The 18,813-nt window shown below is 46.3% G+C and overlaps 12 non-coding genes across 12 annotated transcripts; all 12 read left to right on the forward strand.

The window, feature by feature from the left end:
- The first annotated feature begins 782 nt into the window (after positions 1-782).
- Positions 783-973, forward strand: LOC142278947 (U2 spliceosomal RNA). The gene has a single exon (XR_012741712.1). It is a non-coding gene; the product is annotated as a U2 spliceosomal RNA (small nuclear RNA).
- Positions 974-2,360: 1,387 nt separating this feature from the next.
- Positions 2,361-2,551, forward strand: LOC142278948 (U2 spliceosomal RNA). Its single transcript, XR_012741713.1, has one exon. It is a non-coding gene; the product is annotated as a U2 spliceosomal RNA (small nuclear RNA).
- A 1,387-nt stretch (positions 2,552-3,938) lies between these two features.
- On the forward strand, positions 3,939-4,129 carry LOC142278950 (U2 spliceosomal RNA). The gene has a single exon (XR_012741715.1). It is a non-coding gene; the product is annotated as a U2 spliceosomal RNA (small nuclear RNA).
- Positions 4,130-5,516: 1,387 nt separating this feature from the next.
- Positions 5,517-5,707, forward strand: LOC142278951 (U2 spliceosomal RNA). The gene has a single exon (XR_012741716.1). It is a non-coding gene; the product is annotated as a U2 spliceosomal RNA (small nuclear RNA).
- A 1,387-nt stretch (positions 5,708-7,094) lies between these two features.
- On the forward strand, positions 7,095-7,285 carry LOC142278952 (U2 spliceosomal RNA). The gene has a single exon (XR_012741717.1). It is a non-coding gene; the product is annotated as a U2 spliceosomal RNA (small nuclear RNA).
- A 1,387-nt stretch (positions 7,286-8,672) lies between these two features.
- LOC142278953 (U2 spliceosomal RNA) lies at positions 8,673-8,863 on the forward strand. The gene has a single exon (XR_012741718.1). It is a non-coding gene; the product is annotated as a U2 spliceosomal RNA (small nuclear RNA).
- Positions 8,864-10,250: 1,387 nt separating this feature from the next.
- Positions 10,251-10,441, forward strand: LOC142278954 (U2 spliceosomal RNA). The gene has a single exon (XR_012741719.1). It is a non-coding gene; the product is annotated as a U2 spliceosomal RNA (small nuclear RNA).
- A 1,387-nt stretch (positions 10,442-11,828) lies between these two features.
- On the forward strand, positions 11,829-12,019 carry LOC142278955 (U2 spliceosomal RNA). Its single transcript, XR_012741720.1, has one exon. It is a non-coding gene; the product is annotated as a U2 spliceosomal RNA (small nuclear RNA).
- A 1,387-nt stretch (positions 12,020-13,406) lies between these two features.
- On the forward strand, positions 13,407-13,597 carry LOC142278956 (U2 spliceosomal RNA). Its single transcript, XR_012741721.1, has one exon. It is a non-coding gene; the product is annotated as a U2 spliceosomal RNA (small nuclear RNA).
- Positions 13,598-14,985: 1,388 nt separating this feature from the next.
- Positions 14,986-15,176, forward strand: LOC142278958 (U2 spliceosomal RNA). The gene has a single exon (XR_012741722.1). It is a non-coding gene; the product is annotated as a U2 spliceosomal RNA (small nuclear RNA).
- Positions 15,177-16,562: 1,386 nt separating this feature from the next.
- On the forward strand, positions 16,563-16,753 carry LOC142278959 (U2 spliceosomal RNA). Its single transcript, XR_012741723.1, has one exon. It is a non-coding gene; the product is annotated as a U2 spliceosomal RNA (small nuclear RNA).
- A 1,387-nt stretch (positions 16,754-18,140) lies between these two features.
- Positions 18,141-18,331, forward strand: LOC142278960 (U2 spliceosomal RNA). Its single transcript, XR_012741724.1, has one exon. It is a non-coding gene; the product is annotated as a U2 spliceosomal RNA (small nuclear RNA).
- The last annotated feature ends 482 nt before the right edge of the window (positions 18,332-18,813 follow it).

Here is an 18,813-nt window from a genome sequence, read left to right on the forward strand (position 1 = left end):
CGTCAAATACTAAGAAAGGGCGGCCTATGAAAGAATTACTACTTTCAATAAGTACACTTAAACGGCTAATTGGGAATAGAAAAACTGTAAAAAGCCCTCTGAGAAAGCCCCCCTCTAACCTTTGATAGTAAGCTTTTCTGTAGTCTGCCTGTTGATGTATTTTCCGTTTGAACTGTGCACAACATGAAGAGACGGAACACTGGCGGCTTGTCACAATGCCCCCCGATGACATCACAATAGCGCTGCTGCCTAGAAAACAAGCTGCGCAGAAGAAGTTGTTCTTTGGGTGGGAGGGTGGGCTAGTGGAAGGAGGGGGCAATCTCTTTTTTTCCCGGGTGGTAGGGGGATGACAGGAGAAGGGAAGCGGGTGGTGAGAAAGGTACAGAGGGCAGGGTTTGGGGGCTGGGAAGGAAAGGGAAAAGATTAGGGTTTGGGGATGATGAAAGGGCTTTCTACGGGTAAGGATGGCAAAGGGTGGCAGTGACGGAAAGTCAGGCAACCTGTCCTGTCCGTCTTTTTGTATCGTGAATTGGAAAGACTGCAAGGGGGAGGGGAGTTGCTTGCGCCCTAAAGGAGGAGTTATTCAGATTCATTGCAGTGGGCGGCGGCTGCAAAACGCACCATTCTTCTTGTTTTGGCTCTGCAAAGCAGCCTTTTCAAGGGTTGGCTTGGGTGACAAAATGTCTTGTGTAGGCGTGGGTTTGTCTCCCTCTCGCTCTCTCTCCCTAAGATGTGTCCGGCATAGGCCAGGGTGCCACTCGAGGCCCAAACCAATTCTGGTTATCGCTTCTCGGCCTTTTGGCTAAGATCAAGTGTAGTATCTGTTCTTATCAGTTTAATATCTGATACGTCCCCTATCTGGGGACCATATATTAAATGGATTTTTAGAACAGGGAGATGGAAAAAGAGCTTGCTCTGTCCACTCCACGCATTGACCTGGTATTGCAGTACCTCCAGGAACGGTGCACCCCTTCTTAACCCAGTTTCCAAAAGCAGAACTCAATTCACCTGATTCATATTAGCCCGATTTAATGAATTGGAAGAAAGCATACGTCTTCATATGCACCTCAATTTGGCCCATTCACTTTTCACACTTCCTCCTTTTGTTTTTTATCTTTCACACTTTTGACTTTCTTTATTCATCCAAATAGCAAACTCATCACCACTCAACCTGACCAACTCGGCTATGTCCCCGTGCTGCAGATCTCTGTCTTATCTAGATCATTTGCAATTGAATGGAATAGATCCCTTTTGGACAAAGTGGATTCACCTGCTGCTGCAGTGACCACAGGTGTGATAACATCTAGAATTGGCATCTGGTGCGATCTCTCCGCTTCCACTCCAAAGAAAGTTACCTGTTTATTCCTATCATGCATTGGTTTTTGGGGTTTTCTTTGAGTAATGATGATCTCTTTAGTAGTCTGTTGGCGCCCTCTCCTGGAGGAATAGTTTGCTTGCTCTTGGACATTCTAAAAGAGAGGTCATGATAGACATTGAGCTTCTGAGCTCAATTGGGGACAGTCATGGGTGATGAATGTTTGCAACCTACTGCGAAGCCTCATACCGCAATATAAGGAACGTCAAATACTAAGAAAGGGCGGCCTATGAAAGAATTACTACTTTCAATAAGTACACTTAAACGGCTAATTGGGAATAGAAAAACTGTAAAAAGCCCTCTGAGAAAGCCCCCCTCTAACCTTTGATAGTAAGCTTTTCTGTAGTCTGCCTGTTGATGTATTTTCCGTTTGAACTGTGCACAACATGAAGAGACGGAACACTGGCGGCTTGTCACAATGCCCCCCGATGACATCACAATAGCGCTGCTGCCTAGAAAACAAGCTGCGCAGAAGAAGTTGTTCTTTGGGTGGGAGGGTGGGCTAGTGGAAGGAGGGGGCAATCTCTTTTTTTCCCGGGTGGTAGGGGGATGACAGGAGAAGGGAAGCGGGTGGTGAGAAAGGTACAGAGGGCAGGGTTTGGGGGCTGGGAAGGAAAGGGAAAAGATTAGGGTTTGGGGATGATGAAAGGGCTTTCTACGGGTAAGGATGGCAAAGGGTGGCAGTGACGGAAAGTCAGGCAACCTGTCCTGTCCGTCTTTTTGTATCGTGAATTGGAAAGACTGCAAGGGGGAGGGGAGTTGCTTGCGCCCTAAAGGAGGAGTTATTCAGATTCATTGCAGTGGGCGGCGGCTGCAAAACGCACCATTCTTCTTGTTTTGGCTCTGCAAAGCAGCCTTTTCAAGGGTTGGCTTGGGTGACAAAATGTCTTGTGTAGGCGTGGGTTTGTCTCCCTCTCGCTCTCTCTCCCTAAGATGTGTCCGGCATAGGCCAGGGTGCCACTCGAGGCCCAAACCAATTCTGGTTATCGCTTCTCGGCCTTTTGGCTAAGATCAAGTGTAGTATCTGTTCTTATCAGTTTAATATCTGATACGTCCCCTATCTGGGGACCATATATTAAATGGATTTTTAGAACAGGGAGATGGAAAAAGAGCTTGCTCTGTCCACTCCACGCATTGACCTGGTATTGCAGTACCTCCAGGAACGGTGCACCCCTTCTTAACCCAGTTTCCAAAAGCAGAACTCAATTCACCTGATTCATATTAGCCCGATTTAATGAATTGGAAGAAAGCATACGTCTTCATATGCACCTCAATTTGGCCCATTCACTTTTCACACTTCCTCCTTTTGTTTTTTATCTTTCACACTTTTGACTTTCTTTATTCATCCAAATAGCAAACTCATCACCACTCAACCTGACCAACTCGGCTATGTCCCCGTGCTGCAGTTCTCTGTCTTATCTAGATCATTTGCAATTGAATGGAATAGATCCCTTTTGGACAAAGTGGATTCACCTGCTGCTGCAGTGACCACAGGTGTGATAACATCTAGAATTGGCATCTGGTGCGATCTCTCCGCTTCCACTCCAAAGAAAGTTACCTGTTTATTCCTATCATGCATTGGTTTTTGGGGTTTTCTTTGAGTAATGATGATCTCTTTAGTAGTCTGTTGGCGCCCTCTCCTGGAGGAATAGTTTGCTTGCTCTTGGACATTCTAAAAGAGAGGTCATGATAGACATTGAGCTTCTGAGCTCAATTGGGGACAGTCATGGGTGATGAATGTTTGCAACCTACTGCGAAGCCTCATACCGCAATATAAGGAACGTCAAATACTAAGAAAGGGCGGCCTATGAAAGAATTACTACTTTCAATAAGTACACTTAAACGGCTAATTGGGAATAGAAAAACTGTAAAAAGCCCTCTGAGAAAGCCCCCCTCTAACCTTTGATAGTAAGCTTTTCTGTAGTCTGCCTGTTGATGTATTTTCCGTTTGAACTGTGCACAACATGAAGAGACGGAACACTGGCGGCTTGTCACAATGCCCCCCGATGACATCACAATAGCGCTGCTGCCTAGAAAACAAGCTGCGCAGAAGAAGTTGTTCTTTGGGTGGGAGGGTGGGCTAGTGGAAGGAGGGGGCAATCTCTTTTTTTCCCGGGTGGTAGGGGGATGACAGGAGAAGGGAAGCGGGTGGTGAGAAAGGTACAGAGGGCAGGGTTTGGGGGCTGGGAAGGAAAGGGAAAAGATTAGGGTTTGGGGATGATGAAAGGGCTTTCTACGGGTAAGGATGGCAAAGGGTGGCAGTGACGGAAAGTCAGGCAACCTGTCCTGTCCGTCTTTTTGTATCGTGAATTGGAAAGACTGCAAGGGGGAGGGGAGTTGCTTGCGCCCTAAAGGAGGAGTTATTCAGATTCATTGCAGTGGGCGGCGGCTGCAAAACGCACCATTCTTCTTGTTTTGGCTCTGCAAAGCAGCCTTTTCAAGGGTTGGCTTGGGTGACAAAATGTCTTGTGTAGGCGTGGGTTTGTCTCCCTCTCGCTCTCTCTCCCTAAGATGTGTCCGGCATAGGCCAGGGTGCCACTCGAGGCCCAAACCAATTCTGGTTATCGCTTCTCGGCCTTTTGGCTAAGATCAAGTGTAGTATCTGTTCTTATCAGTTTAATATCTGATACGTCCCCTATCTGGGGACCATATATTAAATGGATTTTTAGAACAGGGAGATGGAAAAAGAGCTTGCTCTGTCCACTCCACGCATTGACCTGGTATTGCAGTACCTCCAGGAACGGTGCACCCCTTCTTAACCCAGTTTCCAAAAGCAGAACTCAATTCACCTGATTCATATTAGCCCGATTTAATGAATTGGAAGAAAGCATACGTCTTCATATGCACCTCAATTTGGCCCATTCACTTTTCACACTTCCTCCTTTTGTTTTTTATCTTTCACACTTTTGACTTTCTTTATTCATCCAAATAGCAAACTCATCACCACTCAACCTGACCAACTCGGCTATGTCCCCGTGCTGCAGTTCTCTGTCTTATCTAGATCATTTGCAATTGAATGGAATAGATCCCTTTTGGACAAAGTGGATTCACCTGCTGCTGCAGTGACCACAGGTGTGATAACATCTAGAATTGGCATCTGGTGCGATCTCTCCGCTTCCACTCCAAAGAAAGTTACCTGTTTATTCCTATCATGCATTGGTTTTTGGGGTTTTCTTTGAGTAATGATGATCTCTTTAGTAGTCTGTTGGCGCCCTCTCCTGGAGGAATAGTTTGCTTGCTCTTGGACATTCTAAAAGAGAGGTCATGATAGACATTGAGCTTCTGAGCTCAATTGGGGACAGTCATGGGTGATGAATGTTTGCAACCTACTGCGAAGCCTCATACCGCAATATAAGGAACGTCAAATACTAAGAAAGGGCGGCCTATGAAAGAATTACTACTTTCAATAAGTACACTTAAACGGCTAATTGGGAATAGAAAAACTGTAAAAAGCCCTCTGAGAAAGCCCCCCTCTAACCTTTGATAGTAAGCTTTTCTGTAGTCTGCCTGTTGATGTATTTTCCGTTTGAACTGTGCACAACATGAAGAGACGGAACACTGGCGGCTTGTCACAATGCCCCCCGATGACATCACAATAGCGCTGCTGCCTAGAAAACAAGCTGCGCAGAAGAAGTTGTTCTTTGGGTGGGAGGGTGGGCTAGTGGAAGGAGGGGGCAATCTCTTTTTTTCCCGGGTGGTAGGGGGATGACAGGAGAAGGGAAGCGGGTGGTGAGAAAGGTACAGAGGGCAGGGTTTGGGGGCTGGGAAGGAAAGGGAAAAGATTAGGGTTTGGGGATGATGAAAGGGCTTTCTACGGGTAAGGATGGCAAAGGGTGGCAGTGACGGAAAGTCAGGCAACCTGTCCTGTCCGTCTTTTTGTATCGTGAATTGGAAAGACTGCAAGGGGGAGGGGAGTTGCTTGCGCCCTAAAGGAGGAGTTATTCAGATTCATTGCAGTGGGCGGCGGCTGCAAAACGCACCATTCTTCTTGTTTTGGCTCTGCAAAGCAGCCTTTTCAAGGGTTGGCTTGGGTGACAAAATGTCTTGTGTAGGCGTGGGTTTGTCTCCCTCTCGCTCTCTCTCCCTAAGATGTGTCCGGCATAGGCCAGGGTGCCACTCGAGGCCCAAACCAATTCTGGTTATCGCTTCTCGGCCTTTTGGCTAAGATCAAGTGTAGTATCTGTTCTTATCAGTTTAATATCTGATACGTCCCCTATCTGGGGACCATATATTAAATGGATTTTTAGAACAGGGAGATGGAAAAAGAGCTTGCTCTGTCCACTCCACGCATTGACCTGGTATTGCAGTACCTCCAGGAACGGTGCACCCCTTCTTAACCCAGTTTCCAAAAGCAGAACTCAATTCACCTGATTCATATTAGCCCGATTTAATGAATTGGAAGAAAGCATACGTCTTCATATGCACCTCAATTTGGCCCATTCACTTTTCACACTTCCTCCTTTTGTTTTTTATCTTTCACACTTTTGACTTTCTTTATTCATCCAAATAGCAAACTCATCACCACTCAACCTGACCAACTCGGCTATGTCCCCGTGCTGCAGTTCTCTGTCTTATCTAGATCATTTGCAATTGAATGGAATAGATCCCTTTTGGACAAAGTGGATTCACCTGCTGCTGCAGTGACCACAGGTGTGATAACATCTAGAATTGGCATCTGGTGCGATCTCTCCGCTTCCACTCCAAAGAAAGTTACCTGTTTATTCCTATCATGCATTGGTTTTTGGGGTTTTCTTTGAGTAATGATGATCTCTTTAGTAGTCTGTTGGCGCCCTCTCCTGGAGGAATAGTTTGCTTGCTCTTGGACATTCTAAAAGAGAGGTCATGATAGACATTGAGCTTCTGAGCTCAATTGGGGACAGTCATGGGTGATGAATGTTTGCAACCTACTGCGAAGCCTCATACCGCAATATAAGGAACGTCAAATACTAAGAAAGGGCGGCCTATGAAAGAATTACTACTTTCAATAAGTACACTTAAACGGCTAATTGGGAATAGAAAAACTGTAAAAAGCCCTCTGAGAAAGCCCCCCTCTAACCTTTGATAGTAAGCTTTTCTGTAGTCTGCCTGTTGATGTATTTTCCGTTTGAACTGTGCACAACATGAAGAGACGGAACACTGGCGGCTTGTCACAATGCCCCCCGATGACATCACAATAGCGCTGCTGCCTAGAAAACAAGCTGCGCAGAAGAAGTTGTTCTTTGGGTGGGAGGGTGGGCTAGTGGAAGGAGGGGGCAATCTCTTTTTTTCCCGGGTGGTAGGGGGATGACAGGAGAAGGGAAGCGGGTGGTGAGAAAGGTACAGAGGGCAGGGTTTGGGGGCTGGGAAGGAAAGGGAAAAGATTAGGGTTTGGGGATGATGAAAGGGCTTTCTACGGGTAAGGATGGCAAAGGGTGGCAGTGACGGAAAGTCAGGCAACCTGTCCTGTCCGTCTTTTTGTATCGTGAATTGGAAAGACTGCAAGGGGGAGGGGAGTTGCTTGCGCCCTAAAGGAGGAGTTATTCAGATTCATTGCAGTGGGCGGCGGCTGCAAAACGCACCATTCTTCTTGTTTTGGCTCTGCAAAGCAGCCTTTTCAAGGGTTGGCTTGGGTGACAAAATGTCTTGTGTAGGCGTGGGTTTGTCTCCCTCTCGCTCTCTCTCCCTAAGATGTGTCCGGCATAGGCCAGGGTGCCACTCGAGGCCCAAACCAATTCTGGTTATCGCTTCTCGGCCTTTTGGCTAAGATCAAGTGTAGTATCTGTTCTTATCAGTTTAATATCTGATACGTCCCCTATCTGGGGACCATATATTAAATGGATTTTTAGAACAGGGAGATGGAAAAAGAGCTTGCTCTGTCCACTCCACGCATTGACCTGGTATTGCAGTACCTCCAGGAACGGTGCACCCCTTCTTAACCCAGTTTCCAAAAGCAGAACTCAATTCACCTGATTCATATTAGCCCGATTTAATGAATTGGAAGAAAGCATACGTCTTCATATGCACCTCAATTTGGCCCATTCACTTTTCACACTTCCTCCTTTTGTTTTTTATCTTTCACACTTTTGACTTTCTTTATTCATCCAAATAGCAAACTCATCACCACTCAACCTGACCAACTCGGCTATGTCCCCGTGCTGCAGTTCTCTGTCTTATCTAGATCATTTGCAATTGAATGGAATAGATCCCTTTTGGACAAAGTGGATTCACCTGCTGCTGCAGTGACCACAGGTGTGATAACATCTAGAATTGGCATCTGGTGCGATCTCTCCGCTTCCACTCCAAAGAAAGTTACCTGTTTATTCCTATCATGCATTGGTTTTTGGGGTTTTCTTTGAGTAATGATGATCTCTTTAGTAGTCTGTTGGCGCCCTCTCCTGGAGGAATAGTTTGCTTGCTCTTGGACATTCTAAAAGAGAGGTCATGATAGACATTGAGCTTCTGAGCTCAATTGGGGACAGTCATGGGTGATGAATGTTTGCAACCTACTGCGAAGCCTCATACCGCAATATAAGGAACGTCAAATACTAAGAAAGGGCGGCCTATGAAAGAATTACTACTTTCAATAAGTACACTTAAACGGCTAATTGGGAATAGAAAAACTGTAAAAAGCCCTCTGAGAAAGCCCCCCTCTAACCTTTGATAGTAAGCTTTTCTGTAGTCTGCCTGTTGATGTATTTTCCGTTTGAACTGTGCACAACATGAAGAGACGGAACACTGGCGGCTTGTCACAATGCCCCCCGATGACATCACAATAGCGCTGCTGCCTAGAAAACAAGCTGCGCAGAAGAAGTTGTTCTTTGGGTGGGAGGGTGGGCTAGTGGAAGGAGGGGGCAATCTCTTTTTTTCCCGGGTGGTAGGGGGATGACAGGAGAAGGGAAGCGGGTGGTGAGAAAGGTACAGAGGGCAGGGTTTGGGGGCTGGGAAGGAAAGGGAAAAGATTAGGGTTTGGGGATGATGAAAGGGCTTTCTACGGGTAAGGATGGCAAAGGGTGGCAGTGACGGAAAGTCAGGCAACCTGTCCTGTCCGTCTTTTTGTATCGTGAATTGGAAAGACTGCAAGGGGGAGGGGAGTTGCTTGCGCCCTAAAGGAGGAGTTATTCAGATTCATTGCAGTGGGCGGCGGCTGCAAAACGCACCATTCTTCTTGTTTTGGCTCTGCAAAGCAGCCTTTTCAAGGGTTGGCTTGGGTGACAAAATGTCTTGTGTAGGCGTGGGTTTGTCTCCCTCTCGCTCTCTCTCCCTAAGATGTGTCCGGCATAGGCCAGGGTGCCACTCGAGGCCCAAACCAATTCTGGTTATCGCTTCTCGGCCTTTTGGCTAAGATCAAGTGTAGTATCTGTTCTTATCAGTTTAATATCTGATACGTCCCCTATCTGGGGACCATATATTAAATGGATTTTTAGAACAGGGAGATGGAAAAAGAGCTTGCTCTGTCCACTCCACGCATTGACCTGGTATTGCAGTACCTCCAGGAACGGTGCACCCCTTCTTAACCCAGTTTCCAAAAGCAGAACTCAATTCACCTGATTCATATTAGCCCGATTTAATGAATTGGAAGAAAGCATACGTCTTCATATGCACCTCAATTTGGCCCATTCACTTTTCACACTTCCTCCTTTTGTTTTTTATCTTTCACACTTTTGACTTTCTTTATTCATCCAAATAGCAAACTCATCACCACTCAACCTGACCAACTCGGCTATGTCCCCGTGCTGCAGTTCTCTGTCTTATCTAGATCATTTGCAATTGAATGGAATAGATCCCTTTTGGACAAAGTGGATTCACCTGCTGCTGCAGTGACCACAGGTGTGATAACATCTAGAATTGGCATCTGGTGCGATCTCTCCGCTTCCACTCCAAAGAAAGTTACCTGTTTATTCCTATCATGCATTGGTTTTTGGGGTTTTCTTTGAGTAATGATGATCTCTTTAGTAGTCTGTTGGCGCCCTCTCCTGGAGGAATAGTTTGCTTGCTCTTGGACATTCTAAAAGAGAGGTCATGATAGACATTGAGCTTCTGAGCTCAATTGGGGACAGTCATGGGTGATGAATGTTTGCAACCTACTGCGAAGCCTCATACCGCAATATAAGGAACGTCAAATACTAAGAAAGGGCGGCCTATGAAAGAATTACTACTTTCAATAAGTACACTTAAACGGCTAATTGGGAATAGAAAAACTGTAAAAAGCCCTCTGAGAAAGCCCCCCTCTAACCTTTGATAGTAAGCTTTTCTGTAGTCTGCCTGTTGATGTATTTTCCGTTTGAACTGTGCACAACATGAAGAGACGGAACACTGGCGGCTTGTCACAATGCCCCCCGATGACATCACAATAGCGCTGCTGCCTAGAAAACAAGCTGCGCAGAAGAAGTTGTTCTTTGGGTGGGAGGGTGGGCTAGTGGAAGGAGGGGGCAATCTCTTTTTTTCCCGGGTGGTAGGGGGATGACAGGAGAAGGGAAGCGGGTGGTGAGAAAGGTACAGAGGGCAGGGTTTGGGGGCTGGGAAGGAAAGGGAAAAGATTAGGGTTTGGGGATGATGAAAGGGCTTTCTACGGGTAAGGATGGCAAAGGGTGGCAGTGACGGAAAGTCAGGCAACCTGTCCTGTCCGTCTTTTTGTATCGTGAATTGGAAAGACTGCAAGGGGGAGGGGAGTTGCTTGCGCCCTAAAGGAGGAGTTATTCAGATTCATTGCAGTGGGCGGCGGCTGCAAAACGCACCATTCTTCTTGTTTTGGCTCTGCAAAGCAGCCTTTTCAAGGGTTGGCTTGGGTGACAAAATGTCTTGTGTAGGCGTGGGTTTGTCTCCCTCTCGCTCTCTCTCCCTAAGATGTGTCCGGCATAGGCCAGGGTGCCACTCGAGGCCCAAACCAATTCTGGTTATCGCTTCTCGGCCTTTTGGCTAAGATCAAGTGTAGTATCTGTTCTTATCAGTTTAATATCTGATACGTCCCCTATCTGGGGACCATATATTAAATGGATTTTTAGAACAGGGAGATGGAAAAAGAGCTTGCTCTGTCCACTCCACGCATTGACCTGGTATTGCAGTACCTCCAGGAACGGTGCACCCCTTCTTAACCCAGTTTCCAAAAGCAGAACTCAATTCACCTGATTCATATTAGCCCGATTTAATGAATTGGAAGAAAGCATACGTCTTCATATGCACCTCAATTTGGCCCATTCACTTTTCACACTTCCTCCTTTTGTTTTTTATCTTTCACACTTTTGACTTTCTTTATTCATCCAAATAGCAAACTCATCACCACTCAACCTGACCAACTCGGCTATGTCCCCGTGCTGCAGTTCTCTGTCTTATCTAGATCATTTGCAATTGAATGGAATAGATCCCTTTTGGACAAAGTGGATTCACCTGCTGCTGCAGTGACCACAGGTGTGATAACATCTAGAATTGGCATCTGGTGCGATCTCTCCGCTTCCACTCCAAAGAAAGTTACCTGTTTATTCCTATCATGCATTGGTTTTTGGGGTTTTCTTTGAGTAATGATGATCTCTTTAGTAGTCTGTTGGCGCCCTCTCCTGGAGGAATAGTTTGCTTGCTCTTGGACATTCTAAAAGAGAGGTCATGATAGACATTGAGCTTCTGAGCTCAATTGGGGACAGTCATGGGTGATGAATGTTTGCAACCTACTGCGAAGCCTCATACCGCAATATAAGGAACGTCAAATACTAAGAAAGGGCGGCCTATGAAAGAATTACTACTTTCAATAAGTACACTTAAACGGCTAATTGGGAATAGAAAAACTGTAAAAAGCCCTCTGAGAAAGCCCCCCTCTAACCTTTGATAGTAAGCTTTTCTGTAGTCTGCCTGTTGATGTATTTTCCGTTTGAACTGTGCACAACATGAAGAGACGGAACACTGGCGGCTTGTCACAATGCCCCCCGATGACATCACAATAGCGCTGCTGCCTAGAAAACAAGCTGCGCAGAAGAAGTTGTTCTTTGGGTGGGAGGGTGGGCTAGTGGAAGGAGGGGGCAATCTCTTTTTTTCCCGGGTGGTAGGGGGATGACAGGAGAAGGGAAGCGGGTGGTGAGAAAGGTACAGAGGGCAGGGTTTGGGGGCTGGGAAGGAAAGGGAAAAGATTAGGGTTTGGGGATGATGAAAGGGCTTTCTACGGGTAAGGATGGCAAAGGGTGGCAGTGACGGAAAGTCAGGCAACCTGTCCTGTCCGTCTTTTTGTATCGTGAATTGGAAAGACTGCAAGGGGGAGGGGAGTTGCTTGCGCCCTAAAGGAGGAGTTATTCAGATTCATTGCAGTGGGCGGCGGCTGCAAAACGCACCATTCTTCTTGTTTTGGCTCTGCAAAGCAGCCTTTTCAAGGGTTGGCTTGGGTGACAAAATGTCTTGTGTAGGCGTGGGTTTGTCTCCCTCTCGCTCTCTCTCCCTAAGATGTGTCCGGCATAGGCCAGGGTGCCACTCGAGGCCCAAACCAATTCTGGTTATCGCTTCTCGGCCTTTTGGCTAAGATCAAGTGTAGTATCTGTTCTTATCAGTTTAATATCTGATACGTCCCCTATCTGGGGACCATATATTAAATGGATTTTTAGAACAGGGAGATGGAAAAAGAGCTTGCTCTGTCCACTCCACGCATTGACCTGGTATTGCAGTACCTCCAGGAACGGTGCACCCCTTCTTAACCCAGTTTCCAAAAGCAGAACTCAATTCACCTGATTCATATTAGCCCGATTTAATGAATTGGAAGAAAGCATACGTCTTCATATGCACCTCAATTTGGCCCATTCACTTTTCACACTTCCTCCTTTTGTTTTTTATCTTTCACACTTTTGACTTTCTTTATTCATCCAAATAGCAAACTCATCACCACTCAACCTGACCAACTCGGCTATGTCCCCGTGCTGCAGTTCTCTGTCTTATCTAGATCATTTGCAATTGAATGGAATAGATCCCTTTTGGACAAAGTGGATTCACCTGCTGCTGCAGTGACCACAGGTGTGATAACATCTAGAATTGGCATCTGGTGCGATCTCTCCGCTTCCACTCCAAAGAAAGTTACCTGTTTATTCCTATCATGCATTGGTTTTTGGGGTTTTCTTTGAGTAATGATGATCTCTTTAGTAGTCTGTTGGCGCCCTCTCCTGGAGGAATAGTTTGCTTGCTCTTGGACATTCTAAAAGAGAGGTCATGATAGACATTGAGCTTCTGAGCTCAATTGGGGACAGTCATGGGTGATGAATGTTTGCAACCTACTGCGAAGCCTCATACCGCAATATAAGGAACGTCAAATACTAAGAAAGGGCGGCCTATGAAAGAATTACTACTTTCAATAAGTACACTTAAACGGCTAATTGGGAATAGAAAAACTGTAAAAAGCCCTCTGAGAAAGCCCCCCTCTAACCTTTGATAGTAAGCTTTTCTGTAGTCTGCCTGTTGATGTATTTTCCGTTTGAACTGTGCACAACATGAAGAGACGGAACACTGGCGGCTTGTCACAATGCCCCCCGATGACATCACAATAGCGCTGCTGCCTAGAAAACAAGCTGCGCAGAAGAAGTTGTTCTTTGGGTGGGAGGGTGGGCTAGTGGAAGGAGGGGGCAATCTCTTTTTTTCCCGGGTGGTAGGGGGATGACAGGAGAAGGGAAGCGGGTGGTGAGAAAGGTACAGAGGGCAGGGTTTGGGGGCTGGGAAGGAAAGGGAAAAGATTAGGGTTTGGGGATGATGAAAGGGCTTTCTACGGGTAAGGATGGCAAAGGGTGGCAGTGACGGAAAGTCAGGCAACCTGTCCTGTCCGTCTTTTTGTATCGTGAATTGGAAAGACTGCAAGGGGGAGGGGAGTTGCTTGCGCCCTAAAGGAGGAGTTATTCAGATTCATTGCAGTGGGCGGCGGCTGCAAAACGCACCATTCTTCTTGTTTTGGCTCTGCAAAGCAGCCTTTTCAAGGGTTGGCTTGGGTGACAAAATGTCTTGTGTAGGCGTGGGTTTGTCTCCCTCTCGCTCTCTCTCCCTAAGATGTGTCCGGCATAGGCCAGGGTGCCACTCGAGGCCCAAACCAATTCTGGTTATCGCTTCTCGGCCTTTTGGCTAAGATCAAGTGTAGTATCTGTTCTTATCAGTTTAATATCTGATACGTCCCCTATCTGGGGACCATATATTAAATGGATTTTTAGAACAGGGAGATGGAAAAAGAGCTTGCTCTGTCCACTCCACGCATTGACCTGGTATTGCAGTACCTCCAGGAACGGTGCACCCCTTCTTAACCCAGTTTCCAAAAGCAGAACTCAATTCACCTGATTCATATTAGCCCGATTTAATGAATTGGAAGAAAGCATACGTCTTCATATGCACCTCAATTTGGCCCATTCACTTTTCACACTTCCTCCTTTTGTTTTTTATCTTTCACACTTTTGACTTTCTTTATTCATCCAAATAGCAAACTCATCACCACTCAACCTGACCAACTCGGCTATGTCCCCGTGCTGCAGTTCTCTGTCTTATCTAGATCATTTGCAATTGAATGGAATAGATCCCTTTTGGACAAAGTGGATTCACCTGCTGCTGCAGTGACCACAGGTGTGATAACATCTAGAATTGGCATCTGGTGCGATCTCTCCGCTTCCACTCCAAAGAAAGTTACCTGTTTATTCCTATCATGCATTGGTTTTTGGGGTTTTCTTTGAGTAATGATGATCTCTTTAGTAGTCTGTTGGCGCCCTCTCCTGGAGGAATAGTTTGCTTGCTCTTGGACATTCTAAAAGAGAGGGTCATGATAGACATTGAGCTTCTGAGCTCAATTGGGGACAGTCATGGGTGATGAATGTTTGCAACCTACTGCGAAGCCTCATACCGCAATATAAGGAACGTCAAATACTAAGAAAGGGCGGCCTATGAAAGAATTACTACTTTCAATAAGTACACTTAAACGGCTAATTGGGAATAGAAAAACTGTAAAAAGCCCTCTGAGAAAGCCCCCCTCTAACCTTTGATAGTAAGCTTTTCTGTAGTCTGCCTGTTGATGTATTTTCCGTTTGAACTGTGCACAACATGAAGAGACGGAACACTGGCGGCTTGTCACAATGCCCCCCGATGACATCACAATAGCGCTGCTGCCTAGAAAACAAGCTGCGCAGAAGAAGTTGTTCTTTGGGTGGGAGGGTGGGCTAGTGGAAGGAGGGGGCAATCTCTTTTTTTCCCGGGTGGTAGGGGGATGACAGGAGAAGGGAAGCGGGTGGTGAGAAAGGTACAGAGGGCAGGGTTTGGGGGCTGGGAAGGAAAGGGAAAAGATTAGGGTTTGGGGATGATGAAAGGGCTTTCTACGGGTAAGGATGGCAAAGGGTGGCAGTGACGGAAAGTCAGGCAACCTGTCCTGTCCGTCTTTTTGTATCGTGAATTGGAAAGACTGCAAGGGGGAGGGGAGTTGCTTGCGCCCTAAAGGAGGAGTTATTCAGATTCATTGCAGTGGGCGGCGGCTGCAAAACGCACCATTCTTCTTGTTTTGGCTCTGCAAAGCAGCCTTTTCAAGGGTTGGCTTGGGTGACAAAATGTCTTGTGTAGGCGTGGGTTTGTCTCCCTCTCGCTCTCTCTCCCTAAGATGTGTCCGGCATAGGCCAGGGTGCCACTCGAGGCCCAAACCAATTCTGGTTATCGCTTCTCGGCCTTTTGGCTAAGATCAAGTGTAGTATCTGTTCTTATCAGTTTAATATCTGATACGTCCCCTATCTGGGGACCATATATTAAATGGATTTTTAGAACAGGGAGATGGAAAAAGAGCTTGCTCTGTCCACTCCACGCATTGACCTGGTATTGCAGTACCTCCAGGAACGGTGCACCCCTTCTTAACCCAGTTTCCAAAAGCAGAACTCAATTCACCTGATTCATATTAGCCCGATTTAATGAATTGGAAGAAAGCATACGTCTTCATATGCACCTCAATTTGGCCCATTCACTTTTCACACTTCCTCCTTTTGTTTTTTATCTTTCACACTTTTGACTTTCTTTATTCATCCAAATAGCAAACTCATCACCACTCAACCTGACCAACTCGGCTATGTCCCCGTGCTGCAGTTCTCTGTCTTATCTAGATCATTTGCAATTGAATGGAATAGATCCCTTTTGGACAAAGTGGATTCACCTGCTGCTGCAGTGACCACAGGTGTGATAACATCTAGAATTGGCATCTGGTGCGATCTCTCCGCTTCCACTCCAAAGAAAGTTACCTGTTTATTCCTATCATGCATTGGTTTTTGGGGTTTTCTTTGAGTAATGATGATCTCTTTAGTAGTCTGTTGGCGCCCTCTCCTGGAGGAATAGTTTGCTTGCTCTTGGACATTCTAAAAGAGAGGTCATGATAGACATTGAGCTTCTGAGCTCAATTGGGGACAGTCATGGGTGATGAATGTTTGCAACCTACTGCGAAGCCTCATACCGCAATATAAGGAACGTCAAATACTAAGAAAGGGCGGCCTATGAAAGAATTACTACTTTCAATAAGTACACTTAAACGGCTAATTGGGAATAGAAAAACTGTAAAAAGCCCTCTGAGAAAGCCCCCCTCTAACCTTTGATAGTAAGCTTTTCTGTAGTCTGCCTGTTGATGTATTTTCCGTTTGAACTGTGCACAACATGAAGAGACGGAACACTGGCGGCTTGTCACAATGCCCCCCGATGACATCACAATAGCGCTGCTGCCTAGAAAACAAGCTGCGCAGAAGAAGTTGTTCTTTGGGTGGGAGGGTGGGCTAGTGGAAGGAGGGGGCAATCTCTTTTTTTCCCGGGTGGTAGGGGGATGACAGGAGAAGGGAAGCGGGTGGTGAGAAAGGTACAGAGGGCAGGGTTTGGGGGCTGGGAAGGAAAGGGAAAAGATTAGGGTTTGGGGATGATGAAAGGGCTTTCTACGGGTAAGGATGGCAAAGGGTGGCAGTGACGGAAAGTCAGGCAACCTGTCCTGTCCGTCTTTTTGTATCGTGAATTGGAAAGACTGCAAGGGGGAGGGGAGTTGCTTGCGCCTAAAGGAGGAGTTATTCAGATTCATTGCAGTGGGCGGCGGCTGCAAAACGCACCATTCTTCTTGTTTTGGCTCTGCAAAGCAGCCTTTTCAAGGGTTGGCTTGGGTGACAAAATGTCTTGTGTAGGCGTGGGTTTGTCTCCCTCTCGCTCTCTCTCCCTAAGATGTGTCCGGCATAGGCCAGGGTGCCACTCGAGGCCCAAACCAATTCTGGTTATCGCTTCTCGGCCTTTTGGCTAAGATCAAGTGTAGTATCTGTTCTTATCAGTTTAATATCTGATACGTCCCCTATCTGGGGACCATATATTAAATGGATTTTTAGAACAGGGAGATGGAAAAAGAGCTTGCTCTGTCCACTCCACGCATTGACCTGGTATTGCAGTACCTCCAGGAACGGTGCACCCCTTCTTAACCCAGTTTCCAAAAGCAGAACTCAATTCACCTGATTCATATTAGCCCGATTTAATGAATTGGAAGAAAGCATACGTCTTCATATGCACCTCAATTTGGCCCATTCACTTTTCACACTTCCTCCTTTTGTTTTTTATCTTTCACACTTTTGACTTTCTTTATTCATCCAAATAGCAAACTCATCACCACTCAACCTGACCAACTCGGCTATGTCCCCGTGCTGCAGTTCTCTGTCTTATCTAGATCATTTGCAATTGAATGGAATAGATCCCTTTTGGACAAAGTGGATTCACCTGCTGCTGCAGTGACCACAGGTGTGATAACATCTAGAATTGGCATCTGGTGCGATCTCTCCGCTTCCACTCCAAAGAAAGTTACCTGTTTATTCCTATCATGCATTGGTTTTTGGGGTTTTCTTTGAGTAATGATGATCTCTTTAGTAGTCTGTTGGCGCCCTCTCCTGGAGGAATAGTTTGCTTGCTCTTGGACATTCTAAAAGAGAGGTCATGATAGACATTGAGCTTCTGAGCTCAATTGGGGACAGTCATGGGTGATGAATGTTTGCAACCTACTGCGAAGCCTCATACCGCAATATAAGGAACGTCAAATACTAAGAAAGGGCGGCCTATGAAAGAATTACTACTTTCAATAAGTACACTTAAACGGCTAATTGGGAATAGAAAAACTGTAAAAAGCCCTCTGAGAAAGCCCCCCTCTAACCTTTGATAGTAAGCTTTTCTGTAGTCTGCCTGTTGATGTATTTTCCGTTTGAACTGTGCACAACATGAAGAGACGGAACACTGGCGGCTTGTCACAATGCCCCCCGATGACATCACAATAGCGCTGCTGCCTAGAAAACAAGCTGCGCAGAAGAAGTTGTTCTTTGGGTGGGAGGGTGGGCTAGTGGAAGGAGGGGGCAATCTCTTTTTTTCCCGGGTGGTAGGGGGATGACAGGAGAAGGGAAGCGGGTGGTGAGAAAGGTACAGAGGGCAGGGTTTGGGGGCTGGGAAGGAAAGGGAAAAGATTAGGGTTTGGGGATGATGAAAGGGCTTTCTACGGGTAAGGATGGCAAAGGGTGGCAGTGACGGAAAGTCAGGCAACCTGTCCTGTCCGTCTTTTTGTATCGTGAATTGGAAAGACTGCAAGGGGGAGGGGAGTTGCTTGCGCCCTAAAGGAGGAGTTATTCAGATTCATTGCAGTGGGCGGCGGCTGCAAAACGCACCATTCTTCTTGTTTTGGCTCTGCAAAGCAGCCTTTTCAAGGGTTGGCTTGGGTGACAAAATGTCTTGTGTAGGCGTGGGTTTGTCTCCCTCTCGCTCTCTCTCCCTAAGATGTGTCCGGCATAGGCCAGGGTGCCACTCGAGGCCCAAACCAATTCTGGTTATCGCTTCTCGGCCTTTTGGCTAAGATCAAGTGTAGTATCTGTTCTTATCAGTTTAATATCTGATACGTCCCCTATCTGGGGACCATATATTAAATGGATTTTTAGAACAGGGAGATGGAAAAAGAGCTTGCTCTGTCCACTCCACGCATTGACCTGGTATTGCAGTACCTCCAGGAACGGTGCACCCCTTCTTAACCCAGTTTCCAAAAGCAGAACTCAATTCACCTGATTCATATTAGCCCGATTTAATGAATTGGAAGAAAGCATACGTCTTCATATGCACCTCAATTTGGCCCATTCACTTTTCACACTTCCTCCTTTTGTTTTTTATCTTTCACACTTTTGACTTTCTTTATTCATCCAAATAGCAAACTCATCACCACTCAACCTGACCAACTCGGCTATGTCCCCGTGCTGCAGTTCTCTGTCTTATCTAGATCATTTGCAATTGAATGGAATAGATCCCTTTTGGACAAAGTGGATTCACCTGCTGCTGCAGTGACCACAGGTGTGATAACATCTAGAATTGGCATCTGGTGCGATCTCTCCGCTTCCACTCCAAAGAAAGTTACCTGTTTATTCCTATCATGCATTGGTTTTTGGGGTTTTCTTTGAGTAATGATGATCTCTTTAGTAGTCTGTTGGCGCCCTCTCCTGGAGGAATAGTTTGCT

The sequence above is a fragment of the Anomaloglossus baeobatrachus genome, unplaced genomic scaffold, assembly GCF_048569485.1.
Source record: "Anomaloglossus baeobatrachus isolate aAnoBae1 unplaced genomic scaffold, aAnoBae1.hap1 Scaffold_4200, whole genome shotgun sequence".
Classification (NCBI taxonomy): Eukaryota; Metazoa; Chordata; class Amphibia; order Anura; family Aromobatidae; genus Anomaloglossus; species Anomaloglossus baeobatrachus.